The sequence below is a fragment of the Cydia amplana genome, chromosome 25, assembly GCF_948474715.1.
Source record: "Cydia amplana chromosome 25, ilCydAmpl1.1, whole genome shotgun sequence".
In the NCBI taxonomy this organism is placed as follows: domain Eukaryota; kingdom Metazoa; phylum Arthropoda; class Insecta; order Lepidoptera; family Tortricidae; genus Cydia; species Cydia amplana.
This window is the reverse complement of record NC_086093.1, coordinates 5,863,592-5,872,783: the sequence shown is the minus strand read 5'-3', so window position 1 is coordinate 5,872,783 and position 9,192 is coordinate 5,863,592.

The window sequence follows — 9,192 nt, the reverse complement described above, 5'->3', positions numbered from 1 at the left end:
TTTTAATGAAATAACTTTTTACGAAGTTACAAATTCGTAGCTTAAAATAAAATTTAAACCCTGTACAATCTTTCAATCCCTTTTTAACCCTTTTAAGGGATGAATTTTTGAAAACGCTGAAATTACTTTTCTTGAGAATTAATAATATGGCTTTATATAAAGATTCAAGTCCCGCACTCTAAAAATATTTGATCTCCGTACAAACTTTCAACCCCTTTTTCACCACCTCGGGGGATGAACTTTTAAAAACACTGAAATTTGTTTTGTTGTTTTTTTAATTTAATACCTTTTTGCGAAGTTTCAAGGTCCTATCTTAAAATAAAATTTACACCCCAAGACAAAGTTTCATCCCCTTTTTTACCCCCTCAGGGGTTGAATTTCCTAAAACGTCGCAATTCCTTTTTTTGCAATCGGCTATTATGCCTTTCTAAGAAGTTTCAAAGCATTTGTAGTGGATTCAAACTTTCAACCCCTTTTTAACCTTGTTAGGGGATGAATTTTCAAAAACGCTGAAATTACTTTTCCTCTCTTATAATTATATACCCATATACAAAGTTTAAAGTCACACACTCACAAAAATATTTGATCTCCATACAAACTTTCAACCCCTTTTTCACCACCTTGGGGGATGAATTTTCGAAAACGCTGAAATTAGTTTTCTTATTTTTTTAATATAATACATTTTTACAAAGTTTCAAATTCCTAGCTTAAAATAAATCTTGAACCCCATACAACCTTTCATCCCCTTTTTAACCCTTTTAAGGGATGAATTTTTAAAAACGCTGAAATTACTTTTCTTGAGTTTTAATAATATGGCTTTATACAAAGACTCAAGTTCCGCACTCTCAATAATATTTGATCTCCGTACAAACTTTCAACCCCTCTTTCACCACCTCGGGGGATGAATTTTTAAAAACGCTGAAATTTGTTTTCTTGTTTTTTAATTTAATACCTTTTTGCAAAGTTTCAAGGTCCTAGCTTAAAATAAAATTTGCACCCCAAGACAAAGTTTCATCCCCTTTTTTACCCCCTTAGGGGTTGAATTTCCTAAAACGTCGCATTTACTTTTTGTTGTAATCGGCTATTATGTCTTTCTAAGAAGTTTCAAAGCATTTGTAATGGATTCAAACTTTCAACCCCTTTTTAACCCTGTTAGGGGATGAATTTTCAAAAACGCTGAAATTACTTTTCCTATCTTATAATAATATACCCATATACAAAGTTTAAAGTCACACACTCTCAAAAATATTTGATCTCCATACAAACTTTCAACCCCTTTTTCACCACCTTGGGGGATGAATTTTCGAAAACGCTGAAATGAGTTTTCTTGTTTTTTAATATAATACATTTTCACAAAGTTTCAAATTCCTAGCTTAAACTAAAACTTGAACCCTATACAACCTTTCATCCCCTTTTTAACCCCCTTAGGGGTTGAATTTTTCAAAATCGCTTCTTATCTCTTGTACACTTTACAAATGCAACCTAGTGTGCAAATTTCAACTTTCTAGCTTTTGTAGTTTCGGCTCTGCGTTGATGAATCAGTCAGTCAGTCAGTCAGTCAGTCAGGACACTTGCATTTATATATATAAAGTGTCATTCAATAGAACTTGCTAACTATGTAAACAAACCGCCATACTAAAATTGACACTAAATGTCAATTTACTAGTAACTTTTGTTTACATAGTTCGCAAGTTCCATAGAATGACATTTTAGATAACATTTTTGTTGCTCAAACTAGACTTACACAATTTGGTTGAACTTTGATGGTTAAATGTAGGTTTAGGTAAGATTATCAAATTAAACCTTAAAACAATAACTAAACTATAGCGATATATACATGCAGCTCGTTATCATACTGAATACAGATCTTTAAAATCTAATAGGTACTTAATTTTTTTTTTTTAATTACAATTCTTTGTTTTTTATTTTTTTTTATTTGTTATTTGTTATTTGAGCCGTTTGAATCCTCTAATTAAAGGCAATAGCAACATGAGCATCAGGGCGAAGATAACGCTGTACAAAACCTGTATTAGACCCATCCTATCGTACGCCAGCGTTGTCTTCGCCCACTCATCCAAGTACAAACTAAAATCTTTTCAAATACTCCAGAACCGTTTCCTCAGAAGGGCAGCTGGTGCGGCCTGGTATATTAGAAACGAAGACCTCCACCATGACCTGAACCAGAGATGTTGCGGATGCCGATTTTTTGACATCCGCGGTTGCGGATGCGGATGCGGATTTTTAAAGGCTGACATCCGCGGATGCGGATGTTAAGATAGTACCATAAAAAAACGTCAAATATTACATTTTAGTAATTTTTATTTCAAAAAACCGGCCAAGTGCGAGTCGGACTCGCGATTCAAGGGTTCCGTACATTAAGTCCCACTCACGCTTGACTGCTCATTACTAATAGGTTTTTTTGGTTAATGACTAAATTACCTAGCAGTCTAGCACTAATACGCCGATGCTAAGACGTTCCTGTACCGACCTGTTCCACATCCGCATCCGCATTAAATCCGCATCGATTTTATGCGGATGCGGATGTTGAAAATAAAATAATGCGGAAGTTCCGCGGTTGCGGATGCGGATATTCGCAACATCCCTGACCTGAACCTCCAATCAGTCCAAAACTTTTTCCAATATGCCTAGGGTTACCAGATACAAATTTAGAATTTCCTGACAAAATTCCTGATTTCCGAATATTTTTCCTGACATTCATATTTTTCACGACGACGACGGGGGGTCTCAAGATTTGTTAATTAATAATTAAGAAGTTATTGATAAGTTGAATGGATCTCATTTATTATTTTTTTACAATGTTTTTGATTAATTGATTAATTTAAGTAAATAAAAAGGTACTTTATAATAAAGTCTATCAGTTCAATAAATTCCTGACATTTTCGTGTTCCGTCCCCATTCCTGACAAAAGGCCAAAATTCCTGCCATGTCAGGAAAATTCCTGTCATCTGGTAACCCTAAATATGCCTCAAGGAGGTACTTTGACAAAGCCCCCCATCACTCAAATCCACTAATAGTTTCCACAGTTTCCTACACCCCCTCACCAAACCCCAAAAGAGGAAAACTCAGACCAAAACACGTTCTCACAGACCCAGATGACGATATAACGATCAGGTTCAACGAAGACCCCCCCCCCCCTCCCCCCCGCAAAGAAACTTTCCCACCTGACTGCACACACAAAATAGACCTGACAAACCTGACAGACAATGACGCCATAACCGCAATAGAGTCTGTGCGGAAAGAGAAGAGTAGTGGAATGTATTGGACCCCGTACATTCCACGACTCTTCTCTTTCTGCACAGACTCTAGCACATATTATAAATATACAAAAGCGACTAAAATCAAACCCGCGAGTGGGTGTACCCCTAACTTTTGCTCCACAGGTCACCACGTCTCAACAAATGGCTGCAGGGGCGGTCGCTCAGGCTAACACCTAGCGATGTCCATGTCTACTACCTCCGATCCAAATGTCATCATATCGCTCTCTCCCGCTCGACAGAAAAACTGACAATCTAATTACAAATAAACAAAACTGACTAGACTAACCAACTGACCAATAACTAACTAACACCCTCACAGGAGGTTAAGACCTGAGCCCCTTCAGGACGCAGGCATCTTTTTCTATTCCCCCGGGTTGACCCTTCGGGACACCCCGGCGTCAAACGTATGGATATGACAGAGGTCCCAAATTTTCTCTAAATTCCATTAAAATCCTCAAAAAAAAATACGGTTTTAGGTAAGGGCATTTAATTTTAATCATTGTTTAATTTATACATTACTATATTAAGTGTTTTGTCTCGTATTGTGTTACTAACATAGTTGTAAGTTTGTGTAATACTAATAACTCTATGGACAACAAAGTCTGAAATAAAGAAATTTATTTATTACTAGCTGTTGCCCGCGACTTCGTACGCGTGGATTTGTATATTGGTGGTTATATATTCTATATTAGCTTAGAACATTATGCAGAAAACGATAGCAGTAGGGACTGCAGTTAATCATTTGTTAATTATTATACACAACCTGGCTACGAAGTTTCAAGCCCCTAACTGAATAAAATTGTTCTCTATATAATCCCTCTCAACCCCCAGCATATTTTCAAGTCCACTATTTAGTAAAACCTACTACCTAACTACCTATTTACGAAGTTTGAAGTTCCTAGCTTTAAATAACATTTGAACTCTCTACCAACTTTCAACCCCTTCTTAAACCTTTTAGGGGATGAATTTTTAAAAAAGCTGAAATTACTTATTATGTATTATAATAATATGCCTTTTTTATACAACGATTAAAGCCCCGCACTCAAAAAAAATGTTTGACCTCCATACAAATTTTCAACCCCTTTTTTACCAACTTGAGGGAAGAATTTTCAAAAATGCCGAAATTACTTTTCTTGTATTCTAATAATATGTCTTTATACAAAGATTCAAGTCCCGCACACAAAAATGTTTGATCTCCATACAAACTTTCAACCCCTATTTAAACCTTTTAAGGGATGAATTTTTAAAAACTCTAAAATCACTTTTCTTGTATTCTTATAATATGCCCTTATACGAAGATTCAAATCCCGCACTCAATAAAATATTTGATGTGCATACAAACTTTCAACCCCTTTTTCACCACCTTGGGGGATGAATTTTCAAAAACGCTGAAATCACTTTTCTTGTATTCTAATAATATGCCTTTATACAAAGATTCAAGTCCCGCACTCAAAAAAAATGTTTGATCTCCATACAAACTTTCAACCCCTATTTAACCCTTTCAAGGGATAAATTTTTAAAAACGCTGAAATTACTTTTCTTGTATTCTTATATTATGCCCTTGTACAAAGATTCAAGTCCCGCACTCGAAAAAATATTTGATGTGCATACAAACTTTCAACCCCTTTTTCACCACCTTGAGGGATGAATTTTCCAAAACGCTGAAATTAGTTTTCTTCTCTTTTATTATAATACCTTTTTACGAAGTTTCAAGTTCCTAGCTTAAAATAAAATTTGTACCCTGTACAAACTTTCAACCCCTTTTTAAACCTGTTAGGGGATGAATTTTACAAAACGCTGAAATTACTTGTATTATCTTCTAATAATATCCCCAAATACAAAGATTCAAGTCCCGCGCTCGAAAAAATTTTTGATATCCATACAAACTTTCAACCCCTTTTTCGTCACCTTAGGGGATGAATTTTCAAAAACACTGAAATTAGTTTTCTTGTGTTTAAATTTAATATCTATTTGCAAATTTTCAAGTTCCTACCTTAAAATAAAATTTGCACCCCAAGACGAACTTTCATCCCCTTTTTAAATCCCTTAGGGGTTTGAACTTCCAAAAACGTTGCAATTACTTTATTTTGTAATCGGCTATTATGCCTTTCTAAGAAGTTTCAAAGCATTTGTTATGGATTCAAACTTTTAACCCCTTTTTAACCCTGTTAGGGGATGAATTTTACAAAACGCTGAAATTACTTTTCCTGTCTTTTAATAATATCCCCAAATACAAAGATTCAAGTCCCGCGTTCGAAAAAATGTTTGATATCCATACAAACTTTCAACCCCTTTTTTACCACTTTACGGGATGAATTTTCAAAAACGCAGAAATTTCTTTTCTTGTATTTTAATAATATATCTTTTTACGAACTGTCAAGTACCTAGCTTAAAATAAAATTTGAACCACATACAAACTTTCAACCTCTTTTTAACCCTGTTAGGGGATGAATTTTACAAAACGCTGAAATTACTTTCCTGTCTTTTCATAATATCCCCAAATACAAAGATTCCAGTCCCGCGCTCGAAAAAACGTTTGATATCCATACAAACTTTCAACCCTTTTTTCACCACCTTAGGGGATGAACTTTCAAAAACGCTGAAATTAGTTTTCTTGCATTTTAATAATATATCTTTTTACGAACTTTCAAGTACCTAGCTTAAAATAAAATTTCAACCACATACAAACTTTCAACCTCTTTTTAACCCTGTTAGGGGATGAATTTTACAAAACGCTGAAATTACTTTTCCTGTCTTTTAATAATATCCCCAAATACAAAGATTCCAGTCCCGCGCTCGAAAAAATGTTTGATATCCATACAAACTTTCAACCCTTTTTTCACCACCTTAGGGGATGAATTTTCAAAAACGCTGAAATTAGTTTTCTTGTATTTTAAAAATATATATTTTTACGAACTTTCAAGTACCTAGCTTAAAATAAAATTTGAACCACATACAAACTTTCAACCTCTTTTTAACCCTGTTAGGGGATGAATTTTACAAAAGGCTGAAATTACTTTTCTTGTCTTTTAATAATATCCCCAAATACAAAGATTCAAGTCCCGCGCTCGAAAAAATGTTTGATATCCATACAAACTTTCAACCCTTTTTTCACCATCTTAGGGGATGAATTTTCAAAAACGCTGAAATTAGTTTTCTTGTATTTAAATTTAATATCTATATGCAAAGTTTCAAGTTCCTAGCTTAAAATTAAATTTGCACCCCAAGACGAACTTTCATCCCCTTTTTAACCCCCTTAGGGGTTGAATTTCCAAAAACGTCGCAATTACTTTATTTTGTAATCGGCTATTATGCCTTTCTAAGAAGTTTCAAAGCATTTGTAATAGATTCAATCTTTCAACCCCTTTTTAACCCTGTTAGGGGATGAATTTTCAAAAACGCTGAAATTACTTTTCTTGACTTATAATAATATCCCCACATACAAAGTTTCAAGTCCCACACTCACAAAAATATTTGATCTCCATACAAACTTTCAACCCCTTTTTCACCACCTTAGGGGATGAATTTTCAAAAACGCTGAAATTAGTTTTCTTGTTTTTTAATATAATACATTTTTACAAAGTTTTAAATTCCTAGCTTAAAATAAAACTTGTACCCCATACAACCTTTCATCCCCTTTTTAACCCCCTTAGGGGTTGAATTTTTCAAAATCGCTTCTTATCTCTTGTACACTTTATAAATGCAACCTAGTGTGCAAATTTCAACTTTCTAGCTTTTGTAGTTTCGGCTCTGCGTTGATGAATCAGTCAGTCAGTCAGTCAGTCAGTCAGTCAGTCAGTCAGGACACTTGCATTTATATATATAGATTATTTAACCACACTACACTACAACTCACTAGAATCATACACCATATGACCTTTGCCCTAAATGTGGGGTAATTCTGTTACGTCCAGAAGGCATTTGTGATCCAGAAACATTGTAATTATACGAGCATTGGGTGGCGTTAAATTTGATGACACGTGCAGAACTCTTTTCCAAAAGTTTCACATTCCCCCCTAGCCTCTATGTATATTTTAAAATGTACTTTTACAATAAACCACCCGTTTACAGTATAATAATAATATTATACTGTTTTAATGATTGCATGTTACAAATTGTAATTTTGCACAATTTTGTAAATATGTTGTTGTTGTGTCGACTGAATACTGTGTAATGTGTAAATAATAAAAACCTTTTAGCAGCCAAGGGCCACATAGTAGTTAACGAAGTAGACGCGGGCCGTACTTTGTTAATATTTATGACTTTATCTGACATTGTCGTTTGTCAATATTATATAACAAATAGCCAGGGAGGCTCGCGGGCCGCAAGTGACAAGTTCACGGGCCGCAGGTTGCCGACCGCTGTCTTAGATAGAAGATTAACAATGAAACATTAAGTATCCTAAGCCATTAACAGCACGAAAGCAGCTAGAAGTAAACTATTCCCCATCTTCAACAGCAAACTTCCATTAAAAACAAAATTAAATATTTATAAAACCTACGTCAGGCCTAAATTAACATATGCGGAACCAGCTTGGTATGCATTGGCATCGGAAACCAACAAAAAGCGCCTAAGGGCGCAAGAAAACCAAGTACTACGGGCCATAGTGGCTGCCCCTGTACGTACGTAATAGCCTAATTCAAAGAGACCTCAAATGGGAAACCTTACACACATTAACACTTCAAACTCTCGCGTTTTGTACACATATTTAATTACACAAGAGGCGATTGAAATTAAAAAACATCCTAAAAATTTCAATCGAGAGGACGGGTACAAATTATCGTCTACTTGGAGACCAGTGATTCAAATGTTGAAACCAGCGGATATATCTTCGGACCAGTGTGCGGATACTGTGAGTGTTGCGTGTCGTGCCGTGGACAATAAACATTAAACTTTGACGGGTAGCTGCAATTTCTTTGTCTACCCCGAACATTTTTATAAACTAATTTCGGGTAGTTTAGTGGTGTTTTATTAATATCTCCGTTAACATTTGTTGGGACGTCAGTCTTTCCGTGACCACAGCTGGTGCAACTCAGCTGAAACGTCGGAATTAAAGGTAAAAACAATGAAATTATATCTTACACACATTTATAGAATAGATTGCCAGAACAATGTACGACAAAGCCGATAACTCTCGCCATGAACACTTGAATCGAATAGCCCCCCCACTTCACCAGACCCCCAGAAGCGCATCACAAGCTCCCGCCCAGAGAACTAGCTACCAGAGAACTAGAACTGACCTTTGGCGAAGACCCGAGACGATGGATTTACAGTATCGGAAAAGCAGCCAAATCAAGAAGTCCTCAAGAAAACCTCAAGAATTAATCCGGAACCGTTCTCGTCATGGGCAGTATTTTTATATTTTGTTCGCGAGTAAATAAGTCAGTTTGAAATATCGAGTCAGTTTATTTTCGACTTCCGCGATCCGAGTAGGCACTTCTCCTGGAGCGGCGTAGTGCCAGGGTCCCACTGTTGGCAGCACTACCAGCGATCCGTCTTAGAGGCTATATTGCGTCGCGGACAGCAATAGTAAAGTTTCATTCTATGGAACTTGCTAACTATGTAAACAAAAGTCACTAGTAAATTGACATTCAGAGACAATTCTAATATGGCGGTTTGTTTTCATAGCAAGTTCCATAGAATGACACTTTGGTAAGTATTCTTCCCTCTTCCCTCTTAATATTGATGATGTTTAAGTGAATTGCTCTGATAATTAGATTAAGATAATATGTACCTATGTAATACCTAATTACTATTCATCAGTGCTTGTTGCTAGGCCTACATGAATAATAGTAGTTTATGCAACAGTGATATAATAAGGGTTCTTAAAATTCAAGGGTCGAAGTTACAAAACGAGACGTAGTCGAGTTTTGTAAAAAAAGACCCGAGAATTTTAAGAACCAATTATGAGCTG